This window comes from Manacus candei, unplaced genomic scaffold, assembly GCF_025592945.1.
Source record: "Manacus candei isolate 608988 ecotype Guabito, Panama unplaced genomic scaffold, ASM2559294v1 h1tg000057l, whole genome shotgun sequence".
NCBI lineage: Eukaryota > Metazoa > Chordata > Aves > Passeriformes > Pipridae > Manacus > Manacus candei.
In genome coordinates, this window is record NW_026138105.1 from 14,655,546 (window position 1) to 14,675,161 (window position 19,616).

At 48.9% G+C, this 19,616-nt stretch overlaps 1 protein-coding gene across 2 annotated transcripts in view; it reads left to right on the top strand.

Moving 5' to 3' along the window:
* The first annotated feature begins 4,505 nt into the window (after positions 1-4,505).
* ZHX3 (zinc fingers and homeoboxes 3) overlaps positions 4,506-19,616 on the top strand; it is a 46,998-nt gene continuing 31,887 nt past the window's right edge. For both annotated transcript variants that reach the window (XR_007907070.1, XM_051803009.1), the window contains exon 1: positions 4,506-4,662. The gene's annotated coding sequence lies outside the window, so the exon portion shown is untranslated. The remainder of the gene's footprint in view (positions 4,663-19,616) is intronic.

Sequence of the window (19,616 nt, forward strand, 5' to 3'; positions counted from 1 at the left end):
GGCACCCTCTCTGCTGGGTTTTGGAGTGATGGGGATTGAGTGGTGGCAGCTCCTGGTCTGCATAAGACCTGGTGGCACTTTGGGGATGAAGGGCCTTTTGCTGGTGTGTGTGCAGGGCTCTCCCACCCATCAGTTGTGGAGCTGACCTTGCTCCATGAGAGCAGGGAAGCACCAAAGCTGGAGGGTGGCTGCTTAGGACCTCTTTAGTCCCTGAGAAGAAGGGTCCAAACCACCCTCATTGGTCCCAGCCGATGGGCTGATCTGCAGAAATGCCACAGTTCATTCCCAGGCAAGCTCTGTTATCTCCCTGTGCCTCAGTTTCCTCAGCTGTGCCATACTGGTAAGGCTGATGGCAGTGGGAGGGAGGAATGGAGATCCCCCCCCATGCCCATCCAGTGCCAAGAACAGCCTGGACATGAGGTCCCAGACCCAACACGGGAACTTTCCTGAAGGCTGTGACAAATCAGCTGAGGAAGGAAGCCTGTTTTCCAGCAGCTTAGTGTTTCTGAGAGCCCTGCCCCTCGGTGAAATTGGATTGAAAGCAGCTATTGTGGGTGGCCAGGCACGGCTGTGGTCCCCGAGGAGGGTGGGCTGGCACTGCCACCAAACCCCGCAGCCTGTAGCCAGGTCACCAGGCACTCATGCCTAGTGGGGAAGGAGCCTGCTGGAACCTCCATCAAGACACTTTGGGATGTGACGCCTCAGGCACTTTGTCCTTAGACTAGTGCTTGGTGATGCCACCACAGTGGGTCTCACCCAGGGCAATGGGTTACACCCTGAACACCCTGGGGCTGTAACACAAACCCCAGGGCTGGGACACAAAAGCAAGGGCAGATCCCGGCTGCAGATGCCTGGTAACTAGTCAAAAGTGCTGCAGAGGACATTTCAGCACAGGACACCATTTCTTCCTCAGCCAGCTGAGTGCATCACCAGGTAAGCGTGGAGAGGGAAAGCAAAGCCAGCAGGAGCATATGGGCAGCCCAGCCTTGCTGTGGCTCCAAGCCACCACCCTCTGGACACAGGAATGAGCTCCTGGCATTCGGGCACTCTGCAGAAGTACCTTCCCCATCACTTACCTCCAAGGCTCCTTGTCCAGCTGTTTTTTCCCACCAGCCCTTACACCTGGCTCCCGACACACCGATCTTTGCTCGTCCCCCATGCTCCTGCAGCAGATCCCCAGCTGTGCCATGGCTGTGCTGGGTGATGGCTGTTCCTCTCTCCATCCTACCCTTCAATCTGGCCCCAGGGCCTTTTACTTCCCTCTTCTTTCCTTCTTTCTCCTTCAAAAGCTTAAAGCACTTTTAATTGCCATGGTAATTTTTTGCAAAACCATAAAATTATCCTTGGTTCCTGCCAGCTGCTTTTCATACTCCCTCTTACTCCTCCTTACTCTTTTTTGGAAGATGAGCCCTGCAGTTCCATCACTCCCTGGGCTTGTAACCCTGAGCACCCCAATTTCTCTGTGCATTCTCTGCCTCCTCCCACAGGAGCTGCTCCAGTGGGGAGAGGTTTCTTTCTCCTTTTGGGAACTCCACAACATGCAGATGTTTGCAATGACTCTTTGCAAAACAAGACAGATTTTTTCATTAGTCAACTGAGATGCAGTATTTTCAGCGCCTTGGATTCCACAAAGCTCACACACACATCCATCCTGTCAGCTTTTGTCCTGCATCCCTGCATCCCAGTGCTCCCCACCCATCCTGGATCACAGCCTTCACCTCGCATGGGGCAGCACTGCCTTGTGGGCTGTGCCATCACCACAGTGCTGGAAGTCACAACCCCAGTGTTTCCAGGGCCTCTCCAGGAAAACTCCATCCATCCACTTGGCAGCTGGGAGCACCCAAGGCACTGGCTGCGCAGGAGACTCCTAAATTTTCCTCTATCTCAAAAAAACAAGTTGTATCTTCAATCACAGGGTGGGAGAGGACACAAGCCGTGTCAAACATAGGCTTGTTTTTACCCCTCTTTGTATTTCAACAGCTCCTGCAGCCCAGCCAGGCCACAGCCAATTCTCCAGCTGCCTCCAAGGTGGGAGTTGGTGAGGGTTTTGCCTCCTCCCTCAGTCATCACATTATTTCTCTGGGATTTTCCCAGCTTCTTGATCTCATCTTTGAGCAGCCTGGCAGTCCCCTGGGATGCTTCTCCTTGGATCCCCACCTTGCTGTCTGCCTCTTCATGGGCCTGGGGGGAAATGTCTGGAGGGAGAGTGGACAATCCAACCGTGAGAGAGATTCAGGAAGCTGGTCAACCCACCTGTCCTCATGCTGGCTGAGACCTCTGATGGCTTAGCTCATCAGGGATACTGCAGAGGACAGGAGGGGAACTGAGCTGAAAGAAAGGGTCTCGCTTGGCTGTGTAGACAAAAAGCTGGGGCTGGGACAGGAGAAATCCCTCCAGTCACAGTGCTCAGACAGTAGCTGGGGACACCAGCACTGCTTGATGGCTGGAAGCCCATCTGCAACATTCAGATCCTCTTCCCACCCCTGAGCCAATAAGCTGTGTTATCCTGCTCCCTTTTTCACACTGAAGGGATGCCCCAGGACCTCACTGCTCTGTGGCACAATCCTCTGAGGGCCACTAGCCTGGCCCCTTTCTCCCTGGGTCTGCTCTGTCTTTACCTTTGCCAGTGTCCCCCTTACCCAGGGGTTTCCTGAGATGCTGTCACAGTCCTGGCAGCGGCCAGGCAGGCTGAGGCACAGCTGCAGTTGCCTTTTCCTGAATGCTGTGCTCTGAGCAGGATGCTGCAGGCACCAGATGTTTGGTGAGAGATGGCTGGGTGACCCAGATGTGGGATTGACAGCAGTCAATCAACCCATCAGCTCCAAGGTCCCTGTGCCAGGCAACTCCCTGGAGCAGCTCCCTGCTGCTGGCAGGGCTGTCATCCCTCTGCTGTGACCCTCCAGGGAATCCCTGCCAGAGCTTGGGATGTGAAAGGGCTTTCCTGTTATCAGGGCCACGTCTCCCAGCAGGGAGAAACAGCCTTTGAAGAGCAAAGGGATCTCTGGGAAGGCTGGCAGAGCTTCCTGACCCTCAGCTGGCCAGGCTGGGGCTTCCTTCCCTGGATCAACAAAGAGCTCCAGAGGCTTGTGAAAGGGGTGATTCAGCAAAACAGGATGAGAGCAGAGGCAGAAACACCAAGTCAGCACAGCTGGATGGGGTGAAATTCCCATCCTGTGGAAGCCATGGGGAGCATGGCTCAGGTGTCCTACTCCCTCAGGGGTGGGGGCAACTCCTGGAAGTCCGGCTGTTCCGCATGCCAGCCCTGGAGCCAGGAATACAACAGGAAAACAGTGGTGTTGTTTTTTGTTTGTTTGGTTTTTTTTCTTTCCCATTCCCAGAAAGATCAAGTCAGACTGGCCTGGCATGTGATGGAGTGGGTGGGAAAGCCATTTTGCCTAAGAGAAGGAAATGCCATCCTCAGTCACCAATCAAATGCATTGAAAAAGCTGGATTACGGCCGCAGGACTGGTTGAAACCACCCGTTCTGGTTTAAAAACATGCTCTGTTGATTTGGCTCCTAGTTTTTGACCTATTGGAAGTTCACATTTCTTTTGTAAACACAAAGGGTTCAAGCTCACTTAAAAAGAAAAACCAGAAAGTTGTGATTCCCACACAGTCATGTGGCTCCAAGAGCCAGGGTTTGCAGAGAAATCCAGCCACACTCTCAAACTGGGAGAGCTGAGAGCCCCAAGCACAAAATGGTCCTGAAAAATGAAGGCTCTGAACTGAGCCCTCAGCTTTTTTGTCCCAGCTGCCGACAATCCAGCCGGGACCCGCACTATAAAGCCAACAGCTTTAGATAAGTGACATCGTATTTACATCAGTGTAACTGTGAGCAGAGTCTGACCATCAGCCCCGAATCCAGGAAAAGTGGGATGACGTGCACATTTAGGCAGCTGGAAAATCTTTTATCTTTTGTCCAAAAGCCGGTGTCTGATTTCAGGACAAAATCTTTCCAAGCCACGCTTTATTTAAAAAAATAGTCGGTGCTGGGTTCGCTCTCGCAGCAGGCTGTGAGTGATGCTGCCAAAGCCCTGGGGGTGCCGGTCTGGGCTCCGGTTGGGGCACCCCGGGCACCTCCCCAGCCCGGGGGGCCAGAGCCGCTCCCCCCGTGGCCGGACCCCTGAGCCCCCAGCCTCTGTCCTTCCGCGGGTGGGACAGACCCTCCTGCCCAGGCTGGGACTGGGAAGGGGACCATCCCTGCCGCTCCAGCGGGAAGGAAGGGCTGCCCTGCCCGGGCTGTTATGGACAGCGCTGATGGACATCACGGACGGACCGCACTCATCGTCCTTCTCCAGCTCCACAGGGAGCCCTCCGAGCCCCGCCGGGCCGGTTCAGCTCCCTGAGCTCCCCCGGTCCCGGTCCCGATCCCGGTCCCGATCCCGGTCCCGGGGCTGTCCCGACCCTCCCGGTGTCCCCCCCGCGCGCACGCGCGCCCCGGCCCGGGTGACGTCACCCCCCCCGCCCGGCGGTCGAGCCCGGCTGATGCCGGTGTGTGTCGCGCCCGCCCGCCCCGCGCTCCCCCCGCCGATGCCTGGGCTCGGCGGCGCCCGCCCGCCCGCCCCGCCGCGCCGCCCGCCCCGCGCTCGGGGCCGGGGCCTCCGCCGGACCGGACCGGACCGAGCGCAGCCCGGCCGAGCCGCCACCACGGACCTGCCGCGGGTGAGTGCCCGGCGCGGCGGGGAGGGTCCCGCGCCCCGCGCTTCGGTCCCGCCCGCACCCGCTGCCCCCCGGCCCCGCAGCCCCCCGGCAGGTGCGGGGCAGCGGCGCCGAGCCGCCCGCACCCCCTGCCCTGCGCGCGGGGGTCGGGACACGCGTGGAGCCCTCGCCCCGGTGCGCCCTGCCCTGCCCTGCCCGGGCCGGGGGCGCGGGGGCTGAGCTGCCCTTCGCCGCCCTGCCGCGGGCTCCCCAGCCACCGAAATTGGAATAAATGCAATTAAAATCCCGTCCCGCCGCTGCGGGAGCTCTGCGGGACCCGCCCGGCTGCGTGGGGCGGCTCGGCACCCCTCTCCCCGCGGGGTGCTCTGGGCTGCTTTTGCTTTAGTCTGGGATTTTAGAGGAAGAAAAGTGTTTTTTTTCCAGCCCTGGCTGGCTGCTCGCTCCGGGGACGGCGTGGCAGCGGAGCCCACTCGCGTTGCAGTTGCGGGGTGGGAGGGCTGGTCACGGTGGGGGTTTCCGTGGCTCCAGGTGTTGCAGCGATGCCGGGTTTAACGTGCCTGGCCCTGGGACAAACGGGGATGGGAGCAGGCACATCTCCCTCTTCGCACAGGTAGGAAAACCGAGTGGCTGCTGAGCGAGGTGCCCGGGGCCGCTCGGGAAATCCGTGGTGCAGCTGGGGCTAAACCCCAGATTGCCCAGTCGCCGCTTTCCTTGCCTGGCTGCGGACGGTGGTTTAAACCTCACCCCCTTGGGCTGCCGGGGTGAAGTCCTGCCCGGGCCGTGCCGGCTCCCAGCCGGGGCTCCCGCGCTGCCAGCCGGGCGGGTGGCCAGGAGCCAGCAGAGCGAGGCCTCTCCGCTCCAAGCGACGGATTTGGAGAGGTTGTCCCTTTGGATGGGACGTGGATCCAAGGTGGAGAGCGGGTGTGTGCCCCTCGGGTGTCACATTTGCTTGTCCAGCTGGTGTGTGAGAAGTAACCCCGTCTTCCTGCTCAGGGCATGCTTAGTCTGTGCCCTCAAGTCTCAAGCAATAAGGTTTTTCCGAGGAGTTCTCTGCTATTCTGATTATGAGATGGGAAACTTTTGGGGGAGAGGTGGGTGATGTAGGTGATGAGTCTCGTTAGGCCATGTGACGTACCTGGAAAAACTCGCATACGAGCTTGTGTTTTCCCATTTCTGCCCCACTAAAGGCAAGAGCTCTGCCCATCCGTGGGTTTTCCCTCTACCCATTGCCGTAGAGTGGCTCTAGTTGCACAGGGAGGGGTTCCCTGCTCCCTGACCACCTACTCTGGCTGCAGTCCCCAAACAGGGATCACATTGTCCTGAGGAACGTTTCTTCATGGATAGGAAGCCAGAAGTTTTACTTTGTTATCTGGAACAGCTTATTCTAAACTAATCTCTCTTTAAGAGATGAGAAGGAGGGGAAAACCCCTGATGCTCAGAAGCATTTTATTTACCATAGATGAAAACAGCAATTTTATGATAACTTCTATTAACTAGGTTGGGTCTGTGACCTTGATGTATTTTACAACTCGGGATGCGTAGCTGAGAGGAGGGAGCAGACTGTTTCAGTCTGTTTATTGTTCCCTCTTAGTTCATCCCAGTAACTCGCAGCACAGGGATGCCCACACAGTTCTGGAGTCCTGACCCACCTTTGGGGGTAGGAAAGAGGAGGCGTTGAATGGCATTTTGCTTCAGATACAGCTTAATCTGTAGCTGGTGCTAATTGCATTATAGATGGATTGGGGTTTAGCATAGGTTTTTCTGACAGGGCTCAGCCTCCGCAGTTCTTGCTACTGTAGGAAAGCTGTGGTAACTCGAAGCCCCAAAGTCACTCATGGGAGCACATCCCTCTCAATAAAATCCTTGTTGCAAAGCCAAGTGGAACCAGCCCCGTGGGGGCCGCTGGCTTTTGTCAGGGAGGTGCAAGGATGGATGGAGGCAGTGCTGACAGCCTGGAGCAGGGCAGCCTGGAGCAGGTGAGCAGAGCTGTCAGTGAGAGCCAGGGTTGTCAGTGTGGGGAGATTTAAACAGCAGTGTGGCTCAGGTTTCTCCTTTATACAAGTGTGTCCCCTCATTCCGCAGGGTTTTCCTTCTATTTAAACCTCTTCTTCCTCCCCTCCAAAAACATGGTCCCCTTGTGTATGCAGGCTTTATCATCTGCCTTGGTTACTATGGTGTTTCTATGTAAAAGCAGCTCCTCTAATAGCTCCTGGAATTATCTACAACTTGGGTTTGCAGTCCAGCCTGGGGACGTGGGCCTGTGTCTGTCTGTGCCGTGGGACGGGTTTGGAGGCAGCATCGTCTGCAGGGCATGGCAGTGTCTTGGTCCCACAGGACCTCTTCCAGGTTTCCAGGCATGAGGATCCCACTGCTCCGTGCTAGGCTGTTGCACAGGGGCATTGCTGGCTATTCCCAAATGTGGGGCAGTGTCTGGGCAGCAATGAGCCCTGGAAGACCCGCTCACATCCATCCCCTCCAGGGACCGAGCTGCCCACCCCCTGCCGAATGCAGTCAGGTTGTCAGCTCTCCCAGAAAACTGTTGGGGGTGGAGAGAAATAATTGAGGGTCTGTGGAAATCTGTGCAAACAAAAGGCAGAAGGTGGGAGCAGAAGTCTCCCCCCATCCTACCCCCAGCTTGTGCAAGCAAACCTCCATGGGTTGGCTCGTTGCTGCCCACTTTGCCACAGCAGGTCCCTTCCTTCTCCTCCCTTGATATTATTATTCCTTTCTGTCTTTTCCACCAGATTTACATGTAAAAAAAGCACAAGGGAGGTTCACCCTGTGGAGAGGTCCTTGGTTTGCTCATGGTTAACATAAATTATTGTTGCCCTTGTTCTTACAGGGAACTGGTGTGACCCTGGAATAGAGGGATTTGGTTGGGAGAGCAGGAAGGCAAAGCCAGGTCCAGGTTCCCCCCACCCTGCCCATCCTAAGGATGATTTGCCCTGTATAGATTCAGAATCACACTGAGTTGCCTCTCTCTTTGCAGTAACCACATAAGAGCCCAGGATGATTAGGTTTGTAACTTAGACACCTCTTTCAGGTGGAAAGAGCCTAATTCTGCTATGGAGGCTAATTTGGAGAAGATCCTGCTTGCTGGTGCCTGATGGTGTTTGTGGTAAAGGTCGACAGCCTCTCTCCTTCTGGCAGCTGTGATGACTTTTTGGCTTTGTTGAGTAGGAAAGGAGTGATGTTTCTAATTATAAAGGGAAAAAAAAGTCTTGTACTTCTCCCCTTCTTTGTTTGTTTTTTTTTTCTCTTTTTTCCCCTGGACAAATGTTCTAAATAACAACGCTTAAAATGCAAGTGGAGTGAGTTTGTGTGAAGTGACTGAGAAGGCCTGGTTGGAGGAGGACTGGTGGAGCCAGAGGAGCTGGTGATGACACACGGCACAAGAGCAGAGCTGAGGTGGTTGGGTTGTCACCAGAGGCAGTCACAGCCATTGCAGCCATGGCTCATCTCCACGTAGAAGATGTTCTTGTGCCCTTCAAATGCTTCACGGTGTCTCTTTCCTGTCCACAGAGGGACACAGTGTGGAGGTGCCCTCTTTTTGTCCTACAAGCACAATAATGGGACATGTAACTGAAATCCCTTTTATCTATGTGCTCTCCACTCCTTATTCCTACTTTTTTTTTAAATCAGAAGTAGAAAAATTGAAGAATGAGCCTTCTAAACTGTGCGTCCAGTTGCAGTCATGGCTTCTGTAACATTCCTCCTGCTGCAGGCGAGCACTGCCCTTGCTGCTCCAGCCAGGCCCCTCATGTGTGCACTTGCTTGGGGAAAAAAATGAAATAAAATAACATGGTGTTGAGATTGCAAAAGATTCCATTGTAGCTCCACCCAAACACTCCTGCCCGGTAATGCTCAGAAAATTCGGTCTGGGTGATGGGGCTGCCTTGCTGCTGGGCTGCTTGGGGGAAGGGGAAGAGCTTTTGGGTTGACTGTTTTGTTTTTTTTTAATACTGAGTTGCTTGAGAGGGCCATGTCAGGAGTAGGGTGGCTGGTGTTTGGCTTCTTAATAAAGAGCCTGGGAGGGACAGGTTTAAACTGTGAGCACTCAAAAATGAACTGGGCAAGAGGCAGATGGATCAGCTGAAAGGGGCTTCCAGGGAGGGGAGGTTGCTCTTTACCATTTGTGTTCATGTCTTTTATCTCTTCTTCTCCAGACTGAATATCTTGATGTTGTTTTCAGGCTGATTTTGTCCCACTGGTGTAAAGGGCATCCCTTTACTCCTGTGGGAAGGATAAGAAGGGAGCTGGTCGCTCCCGGAGCCTGGCTTGGCGTGCGGGATGCTCGCGCATGCTCCGCTCTCATGCCTCAAGAAATAAAGAGGTTTTCATGGAACTTATGAAAAACTTCTCTCTTGGAAATAGGTCAAGCAAATATTTATTTGCCTAAGGTGTCATGCCAATGTTGCACAAATACTTGAATGGGTAGTCATTTTATTTTTCCCTGCTTTGTTTCTTCTTAAGCACATTCAGTGCTTTTTTCCAGGGGTGTAGAGGCTCACATTAATAATTGTATGTAATCAGTCCTGTATATCTCTCTTTCCATCTGCAAATCTGTGCATCTCCTATGGGCTCGTGCTCTACAATTGCAGTGCTGTAAATTGGAAGTTATGACACTTTTTTTCTTTATATCCACGTGCTTATCAGAAATCTGGGGGAATTTTTTTTTAGTTCTGTGGAGGAGTTTCAGGTCAATGGTGGGTCAGCTGCCTCAATGAATTTAAAAACAAAGCTCCCAGAATACAGCAGATCTCCCCAAAATGGTCATACTGGTGTCTCACTTTCCTGTCCTAAAGCCTCAGCTGTGGTGTTGCTGGTATCCTTCTGGAAATTAAGTCCAATGGTTGGGTTCTCCCACAGATGGAGAGTGCAGTTGCTGCCAAAAGCTTGTGCTCTGCTGGCTGATGGAACTCCTCCTGTCTTCCACAAATAATCAGGGATCAGTCAGTATCTGTTTGTCTTCAAAGAGGGATTGAAACTTCTTGCCTGCTCTTAAAATTGTAAAAATGAAGAGTTTAGTTTAAGAGGACCAAAGTTAGACTTGAGGTCTTGGGTACTTGATCCTGTAGCTTTTCATCTCCAGATCTCAGTGCAGGAGTAGCAAGGGCTGCAGTGTACTGGGGTACTTGGAGTATGCTTTGTGGAAGAGGATGTTTGAGATGGGGTTGTCTTGGATGCTCTTTGATGTGTAGCATATTTAATGAACTGAAGTCTTGGGTCTCTGCCTTCAGGATCCAACTGTATTGCTGGCTCCTCGTGACTGTGCTTAGGAAAGGCTGCAATGGCTGGAGACCTTCCTGGTGGCACCAGGAGCACAAGGACCATTCCAGCTTCCAATAATAGAAAGCACTGGGCTTTTTCTTGCAGCCTCCTGCATCGTGCCTTCAGGCTCTGGTCACCTCCCAGCCAGCACCTCAAGCATGGTGGCTTTGGAGACTTTGGTGAATTGGGTGTGATGTCATTTTCCACAGCCCTGGTAAGGCAGGTGTGTTTGCTCTTTGCATTAAGGTTAATTGGCTCTTACTCTTAATAGTTCCTGGCTGTGGGGTGGTCCTTGGAGACAGGTCACCTCAATGCCTGTGCTGGAGGTTGTTGGGGCCTGGTATGTGTTGTACTTTGGTTTGTTAAGCAGGATGTAAAAGCAGACTCCTCTTCTGAAATGTATCCTGCTTGCTCTTTCTTTGCTAGGAATCAGTTCTATGTCAGAAAATATTTATGTCAAGGGGAGCATCTCTGTTTTATAGAGGCAGAGCTAACTTAAAACCAAAAATCCGGGCACAGAACCCCTCAGCTGTGCTAGCAGGGGACAGCAGGCTGTGGTCTGGGCTGGGAGCAAGCAGGTGAATGTGAATATTTCATTTAGACCATAATCCACCTGTTGGGCTCCGCTCCCCTGGCCCCGCATGCACTGGGAAGTGCAGCAGATGTTTGAAATGGCAGCCAGCACTCCCTGCTCCAGTGTCTGGTGTTTCCATGTTGCTTTAGAGGCAGGAAAGATGGAGACCGAGGGTGATGTCACTGCAGGTTTGCAGGTCCTTTGCTTTGAGGTTTTTTCCCTCCGGTGTTCGTGTCTGTGTGGGTTGTGTGGTGTTGTCCTGCTGTCCCAGCCCAGATTCACGGTGCTGAGCTGTGTGTGCTCTGCCATGTGCCAGCATGATTTCTGCAGGTTGGAAATTTGGCCCTGGGACTCATGGGAGTGCTTACTGGAGCACTAGAAATGAAGGTGCTTTGGAGGAGGCATCTTTGGAGTCGGTGTACTGGGGGTTAGTTGTGCAAAACCCCTCTCCTGTGAATAGTCATTGTGTCTACCTGCTCCTAACTCTTTCCCCAAGTTCCCTTGTTCACTCCATGTTCTCCTAATTTTGCTGGCATCCTTCCCTTGCTTTATTAGTTGTGGTTTTTCAGTCTTATTTTCTGTTCTGAGGTCACCTGTGTGTTTTCTGGGTTGGTATTGGTTCCCTTTGGCATTGCAGGACACTTTTCTTATCACCTTCTGTGAAGGTCTCAGAGCAGCTTGAGGGTACCCAGCAGTGTGTGGGGAGAAGGAGACTGGGGTGTTTAAAGGAATTGTAAAGCCTTCCTGCTTCTACTTTGATCTTCTCTGGCACCTAGGATAGGTTTTGTTTGTTTGTTCTTTTGGCTTTTTGTTTTTTATTGTAGTTTTCAAGTGAATGGTTGGAGCAGAGAGGGTGGGGTAACCACAAATAAACAGCACTGCAAGGCAAACATGACATTCCTTGTGTGCTCAAAGCCTTGCTGTTGACAACACTGGTATATGTGCTTTTCCAGGTGAAATGAGGTGATAAGTAGTATTTGAGCTACACTTAGCAAAATTAGGGACCTCTTTGCCCTGTATCTCTCCACAAAAGGGCCTCCATCAGGGATCAACAGGTAGACCTGATGACAGGATAAAGGGGTCCTTGCTGGTGGAGTTGTGGACTGGTGTTGCTCTGTCCCTGGTGCTCTTCTGGGGTGAGGATGAAGCCACCCCGGTCCAGCAGAGCTGCTGATGGGGCAGGGAACATCCTCCCTACCTCAGTACAATCATTTCAGCGTCGCTGGAGCCTTGGCCTTGGAAATGGGGCCTCGTTTCCCACACGTGGGGAGGTTTTCCTTAATTACAATTGTTGGCCGACTGGAAAAGGGATGGGGTTGGTGTGAGGCAGCAGAGGATGGGGAGGAGCGACAGAGGTGTTGATGAACTTGGAAGGGTTGCAATGCCTTCCCAAAATATCTGCTCTGGGGATTTCATTGCTGCTCTGCCCCTTAATGCTGGGAAGCGCTGCCCTTTGTGTCTGCTCTGCTGGGGCTCAGTTTGTCAGGGCATTGTAGGAGTGAGACTGGGAGGAAAATTGAAAAAAAAAATATGTTGAATATAAAATGTCATTGATTTCTTCTTCCATTTTTTGGTATTTTTCTTCTAATTGAATCAATTCCCTACTGTGTTGTAAATTCCAAATGTGAATGGGAAATAATCCCACCAGTACAATAATTAGCATGTAACCAGCAGATGAAGAAAACCCAAACTGCTGAGCTGATTGGTGAATGCTGACTGTTTTCTGAATTAATTTCAATAATCACATCTCCCATTAAAAAGAAGACAGGGCGGGGAGGAAGTCTTAAATTTTCCTCAAGCTCAATGTAGCGAAAAATGGTATGTGCAGTGTAGCTGTTCTGCATGTGATTAGAAAAAAAGAGCTGAGGGAGGTTTTTGAAACTGAATTGCAGCGACAAAGTATTGCTAATTTTGCAGCCAAGAAGCTCTATTTCACCTGCTTTTTTGGGGGAGAGAAATAGAATTGTAAGTCAAATATCCGTAATTTTATGTAGGTGTGTGACAGTAAATAGTCTACTGGAAGAGGAAAACATTCCCTCACAGTGGTGCTTTGCTGCAGGATGCAAAAACAAGTCCACTGGAGACCAATAACAGTGAAATATGTTTACTACACATCCATCCAGCTCCCAAATATTTTGTTGTTGTGCTTTGGAGGGAGGGATGGAATTTGGCGTTTGGGAAGGGGTGATTTCAGAGCGTCCAGGAGCTGGGCACCCTCTTGGCACAGGGATCTGCAGCCCTGCTTTGCCCTGCCTTGCTCTGCTGCTTTTTTAGGCTGGTTCTGCCCCGACGGTGGGTGATGTTTGGAGGGAGAAATCCTCTCTCAGCCTTGGTGCCTCCATGGTGTCACATCCAGACGGCACCAGGAAAGGTCACCTCTGCAGAGCTGTACCTGGCAGATTGTGTAATTACACACCTGAATTCACATTCAGGATCAGCAAAGATGATTTTATCTCCTAATGATGTTTTCCCCCTCCTGGCTGTGGCCACCTCACCCTCAGGACTTATTTTCCAGCAGCACAGCACAGGTGGTGCTGCTGCCAGGTGTTGGGCCAGAGCATCACTTTAGAGATGGTTTTTTATTCCAGTTTAAACTCAATTTTAGGAACATTTGCTAAGTTGTGATACAGTTTGGTGCTTGTAAGCTTAAAAAATATTTTGTTTAGAAGCGCAGGGGTGATGTGCTGAACCCCTGGCCCTACAAGTGTTGGGTCTGAGTGTACCCCACTGTGCTGTAGGGGTGGGAAATCCCAGTGCATTTATGGAGCAGGCTTGTCATTGATGTGGAGTGGGAGGGAGCCAGTGATCCAATGTGCTCCCTGCTTCCAGCTTGGGGAATGGCTGCTGTCCAGAGCCACCTGTGGTGTGACAGCCAGGAGGGAGAGCAGGTCCCAGAGAGCATCCCTGGTGTGTGGCACTCAGGTCCCCTCCCTCCCCAAGGCTCCAGATATGGTGCCGTATGATATTATTATCATATGTTATTTTAAAAGAAGAATTTTAAAAGAAGAATTTTAAAAGAAGAATTTTAAAAGAAGAATTTTAAAAGAAGAATTTTAAAAGAAGAATTTTAAAAGAAGAATTTTAAAAGAAGAATTTTAAAAGAAGAATTTTAAAAGAAGAATTTTAAAAGAAGAATTTTAAAAGAAGAATTTTAAAAGAAGAATTTTAAAAGAAGAATTTTAAAAGAAGAATTTTAAAAGAAGAATTTTAAAAGAAGAATTTTAAAAGAAGAATTTTAAAAGAAGAATTTTAAAAGAAGAATTTTAAAAGAAGAATTTTAAAAGAAGAATTTTAAAAGAAGAATTTTAAAAGAAGAATTTTAAAAGAAGAATTTTAAAAGAAGAATTTTAAAAGAAGAATTTTAAAAGAAGAATTTTAAAAGAAGAATTTTAAAAGAAGAATTTTAAAAGAAGAATTTTAAAAGAAGAATTTTAAAAGAAGAATTTTAAAAGAAGAATTTTAAAAGAAGAATTTTAAAAGAAGAATTTTAAAAGAAGAATTTTAAAAGAAGAATTTTAAAAGAAGAATTTTAAAAGAAGAATTTTAAAAGAAGAATTTTAAAAGAAGAATTTTAAAAGAAGAATTTTAAAAGAAGAATTTTAAAAGAAGAATTTTAAAAGAAGAATTTTAAAAGAAGAATTTTAAAAGAAGAATTTTAAAAGAAGAATTTTAAAAGAAGAATTTTAAAAGAAGAATTTTAAAAGAAGAATTTTAAAAGAAGAATTTTAAAAGAAGAATTTTAAAAGAAGAATTTTAAAAGAAGAATTTTAAAAGAAGAATTTTAAAAACCAGACCGACCCAAGTGCTTTGAAACAGTATTTGTTATTTTATCAATTCCAGCCTGGTGTGCTGTGGGAAGGGTCACAGCAAGCAGGTCACTCTGGGATTTTCCTTGCCTATTTTTCTGGTGTTAGAGACAGTCCCAAAGAAGTATTGCATTGTTTCGTTTCCCCTCCACACTTGATGTTTTTCTAAAAATAAAAACTAATGTCAACAATCCTACAATAACCAGTGAGTGAATATGCATGTTCTGCACCCGGTATTTTTATTTTTTTTTTTTTAGGGAAAAGCAAGATTTAGCTGGTAATCATGTTATGAGCTATGGATAAAAATGTATAAACCACCTCACTGATGGCTTTTTCTTTTAGCCTTTTTAAAATGCCATTATTCAAGTTAGGGACTGGAAATACACAAAGCAGAGACTGAGAAAAGTCATTTGGGATGAGTAAACAAGTTGGCTTTTTTTTTTATGAAAGCCCAAAAAATGGCCTGCTGCCGCTGCCTGTGTTAAGGGTACCTTAAATACCCAGTGTCCTTCAGTGCTGACAGGCATCCCAAACACCTTTTATAATAAACCTCTAATTATAGCTTAGTGACTCCGTAGGTTCTCCAGATCAACTTGGGAATATTGCACTGAAATATGGGAGAATATTTATATTTTCTGTGACTGATGGGTGACCAGATTTAGAGTTGGACCCGGTGAGTGTGGACAGAGTGATGTATCTATGGCATGTTATAGAGTTGTGCTTGCTGCTGCATGATACAATTTTGGGGTTAAAATCTGCCTTTTAGGAAGTAGTTCCTGAATGCATCAGTGTGCATTCCCAAATCCAGACCCCAGCTGAGCTGGTTGGAAAAGGGTTCAGCTGGTGGCCAGCCCCTGCAGCCCATTGCTATGTCCTGGTTAAAGCCCAGCACTCAGAACCAGGGACTTCTGTGAAAACCTCGGCTCTTTAAAGAAAAAAAAACCCTCCAGAGCTTTGTGGTTATGGAGAAAAGCTGGAAAATGGGCAACTTTTCCATCTGGAAAATGGGCAGAGAGTGGCAGGGAGATGCATTAGCCTGGTTGTTTCCCAGTGTCCCAGACTGGCAGCCGGTGCCGTGGGTTTCAGGGCTTGGCTTATGGTTTTAGAAGCTGGCATGGCAGACACTGGTAAGTTGGCTCTTTTCTCCTTCGTTTATTTATTTCTTCCCTCCTTCATTTTAATACCGTCTCCCAGGAGATTCCAGCTGAAATCTATTCATTGCTGAGATGTTTCTTTTCCCCCGTGTGGTGGATGCCGGGTCTGGGTTGGCTGTGGGTTGTTTCTGGCAGGGAGGGAGGAGCAGCAGGACAGAAGAGCTGTGCCTGTGCTGGGGGTGTGTATGTGTGTATGTCCTGCAAAGGGCCCCTGTAGGTGTTACCCACGTGGGGGTACAGCCCCACTTCCACAGAACAGCAAAGCCACCAGCCCGTGTCACTGGGGCTTGTCCTCCTCCATCGGGGCCTGTGTGTCCCTTGGGCTTTGAGGGATCTTTGATGGACCTCCCTCCTTGAGTCAGCATGGGGTTTGATTTCCATTTATATTCCCCTTGTAAGCTCAAGTTGGAGGTTTGTGAGACAGCTGATCTGATGCTAAGGGATAACCTTGAACAGCTTTCTGCTGGTGCAGAAGCTCTCGGAGGGGTCTGGCATGTGCTAAGGGATAGTCAGAGATTGTGGAGGCAAGGACAGGGAGATGTGGGGGGTGAGGGAGAGCAGAGCAAGACCTTCTGGGGTTTTTTGACAGGATTACAGTGGCTGAATCACAGTCACATACCCTGTGTAGGAAGCAAAGCGTCCCTGCTCAGCTGAGCTCCGAAGCCCGTGTTTGCAGCCGTGCAGGATCTCCACGGCTCTGCTCCCACCCGTGTGGTGGAGCCCTGGCTGAAGGGAGCAGTGGCCCTGGGGACAGCTGTTCTCCCCCTTTGCAAAGCATTTGTTCTGATGGTGCTTCCAGGGCTGAAGTTCACAGCATGGTTTCACCCAAAAATATTCACAAGTCACCAGTGAGACACTAAAATCCTGAGGCTGGATCAAATCATGTGATAATCCATCCAAGGTTCCATCTGCTTGACCATCAGTCCTTGACAGTCTGGATCGTGTTGCCCTCCAGCTTGAGAGTTTTACTCCAGAATTGTGTCTAGACACTTATCTTTTTCTTTTTTCTTTCTATCCTGATCAAATCTGAGGTTCTCACGACCCTAAGAGCCGAAGCTTCTCCTAAGCTGATGCTCCCAACAAGAGCATCTTTTCTGTCTCCAAGTATTTTGGAGCTCGTGCTAAAATTGCGAGGCTTTGGCAGTGCCCGTTTGGGCGCTATTTGTGTGCCAAACCCTGCTGAATACATCTTTTATCACAGATTTGTAACAGTAGCTGTTGGAGGGGAGCTTCACGGGAGAAGCTTTCAGAAGAATGCTTTTGTAAAGGAACACTCCTGCAAAAAAAAAAAAAAAAAAAGGGGGCCTTGCAGGCAAAAAAAAAAAAAAAACACCAGAAAACAAGCCCAACATTTTTCATGTGTTTGTGTTGTAAAATTTGCCCATTAATTTGGATAAATAAGGTTTCGCTTCCATTTCTAGACAATTTTGTTTGTCCTCTTTGTACAAACAAGCACAGTTGTGCTCCAGGCACTTTTTTGGGGGGGAAAAAAAGAAAGATATGTAGGTTCTGCTAAGAAATGCTGAAATCCTAGTTTTGTGTAACTCTCCCCGGGCTGAGCCCCAGCCAGGTCCCTGCAGGAGCTGGGATCGGGACCCAGCTGGCACTTTGCTCAGACTGGGCTCGTCTGTAGTGTGGGGAGCAAACTGGGAAGAGCCAAGATGGGTCTGTTCATCTGTTCCACCTCAGTAGAAGGAGGGTTTAAGGAAAAAAACAGGGCAAGAAGGTTTCTGAGCAGCAAATGTAGTAAGGGAGGATGTGCAGCCCCTCTGGTATGCTCAGCTCTTCTTTCTGCTGTGGATCCCACTGACCTTCCCTTTGTGGCACTGTTGACTTGAGCTGTGTCTGGTCTCTGCAAGAGCCTGGTGTTTCTCAATGGCATAAAGCTTGTCCTCCCACACATTTGCCTCACAATACTAAATGATTTTCCTTGGAAAAAAGGGGATTTTTCATGGAAAAACTCACTTTAAAATGATATTGGTGTCTGAAAGTGTTTTGGGTGCTGTGTTCCACCTAAGCATGCTCTTGGTGAGCATCTCCCCCCCAGGGAGGAGGAAAGCAGTGCTTTGCTCCATTTCCAGCTTTGGTTTGGATTGTCATACATTGTTCTTAAGTGGCCATTTACTCTCCTTCCCATCTCTTTGGCATAGAAGCAAGAGAATGAAACATTAAAAGAGGAATGTGATTATAATCCTGTAAAAACTGTCAGAGGGATTTGGCAGTGGTTACAGCCTCTGAGTGTAATACATAATATTATATTCATTTTTTTAAATGATTAGATTTCAAGCTGACAGCTTAAATGACAAATCACCTTAAAAAGACATTGTGGACAGTGTAAAGACTGTCAGTGTGGTTTTTTTCTTTGCTAACTGTGGAGTTTGCAAGGTCTGTGCACCCAAAAAAATAAGAACCTTTGGCTTTTGCCAAGCTGCATGTGGAAGCTGAGAGCAATGAGGTCTCTCATATTAATAATTTGTATTATAATAGCATTGTCACTTCTGGCTCCCAGGCTTTTTTTATCCCTGAGTTAATGGCAGGGCTGCCTGTCAGAGGGAATTTTTTTTTGGAAAAAACTTATTTTTGCTTTTATTATCTCCTTGCTTCCACAAACTGTGTGTGAATGGGACCAGTAATTGCAGCTGGGAGAGGCTGGAGGTAAGGGCAGAGGAACTGTTCAGCTGTGTTACTGAATGTATTGACTGTTTAAATGTGGTATTCGGCATGGAAAGCAGATCCCGGGGGACTGACAGAGTTCCCCATCCCAGAATATCCCAGCTCACAGCAGGAGCTGGAGCTAAAGATGCCAAAGCCTCCAGGCAGTGCAGGAACGGAGCCGGAGCCGCGGCTTCCCACATCCTGCTGTAGGCTTGGGATTTTTGGATGAAAGGGAAGCCAGTGCTCTTCTGTTTCAGCGAGCTGGATAATCACACGGATGATCAGAGCCCTGTCAGGCCTTGAATAAAACATGGAACAAAGTGATGATTTCTGCTCTCAAATAATAGATAGTAAAATTTAGCCATTTGTGTCCCCCCGTGGTCCTTGGAGCATCCTTTGGGCAGTGACGTGAGAACGAGAGGAGTGGGAATCTGTTGTTTCCTTTTCCTGGATGAGAAGCTGACTGTCCTTTGCTGAGCTTTAATGCTCCATGCCATATATACGTGGTTTTTTTAAAGTCCAACCTGAACAGGATTTGAAATTTTTAAAACTCTGCAATAGGAATTTTTAGCTTAACGAGAATATTCCATAACTCCTTCTCTTTCCAATGGAAAAAATGATTAGTGTAGATGTGGATTGGACAGCATCTCTATCTGCTTGTAAATTCTTGGAGACTGGACATAAAACTCAGCTGAAAATAAACATCAGCATCAGGAGCAGCATAATGCAGAAGGATGGGGGAAGGTGTACTCTTCTGGATCTGGCAGGAGAGAGGAGAAGAGTTTGGCTGGAGGAGACCCAGAGAGTTGTAAGGAGATTGACTGGAGGGCTAGAAAGCCCTGGTCAGAACAAACCTGAGCTGTTTGGCTCTAGATAGGAGAAGAGGGAGGCAGGAAATACATCTTCAGGTGCCTAAAAGGGAAGGTGGTGGTGGTTGCTTTCTGCATTCACAGTAGGTAGAGCAAGAGGTCATCGTCCTAAAATTGTAGGGAAAAAAGCTCAGATTAAATATTGGGCAAAATTGGGGCAATACTTTCCCTAAAAGTAACAGCAGAGTTTGATAGTCTGAAAAGCTTGTTGAGCATCAGTTCTTGGAAGTTAAAATGGCTTGGAAATATCTTTTTAATATTTCTTGTTGGTCATTCTTGCACAGGGAAGGTGCAGTTTATTCTCCCGCAGTGGGAGTTGTCTTGCTGCTGTCCTGTTCTCCCTCCCTACGCTGGTCACTGGTTTCCCTACAGTGCTGCCCTGGAGTGATGAGAGGGTTGTTTTCAGTCTGAAATAAGCAAGAGATGAGAAATTATGTTCTGGGGCTTAAATTTTCAAGCACTTGAAAAGACTGAAGTGACTAAACATACTGTAAGTTTGCATGCCTGTCTACGAAAGCAGATGTTGTCTAGAAATATTTTATGCTCTTTGCTTCTGAAATTGAATGTTATGGATGTTAAATTGTATGACTTGCCTGTCTGGATGGCACAGCTTTTCCTGGACAGAACT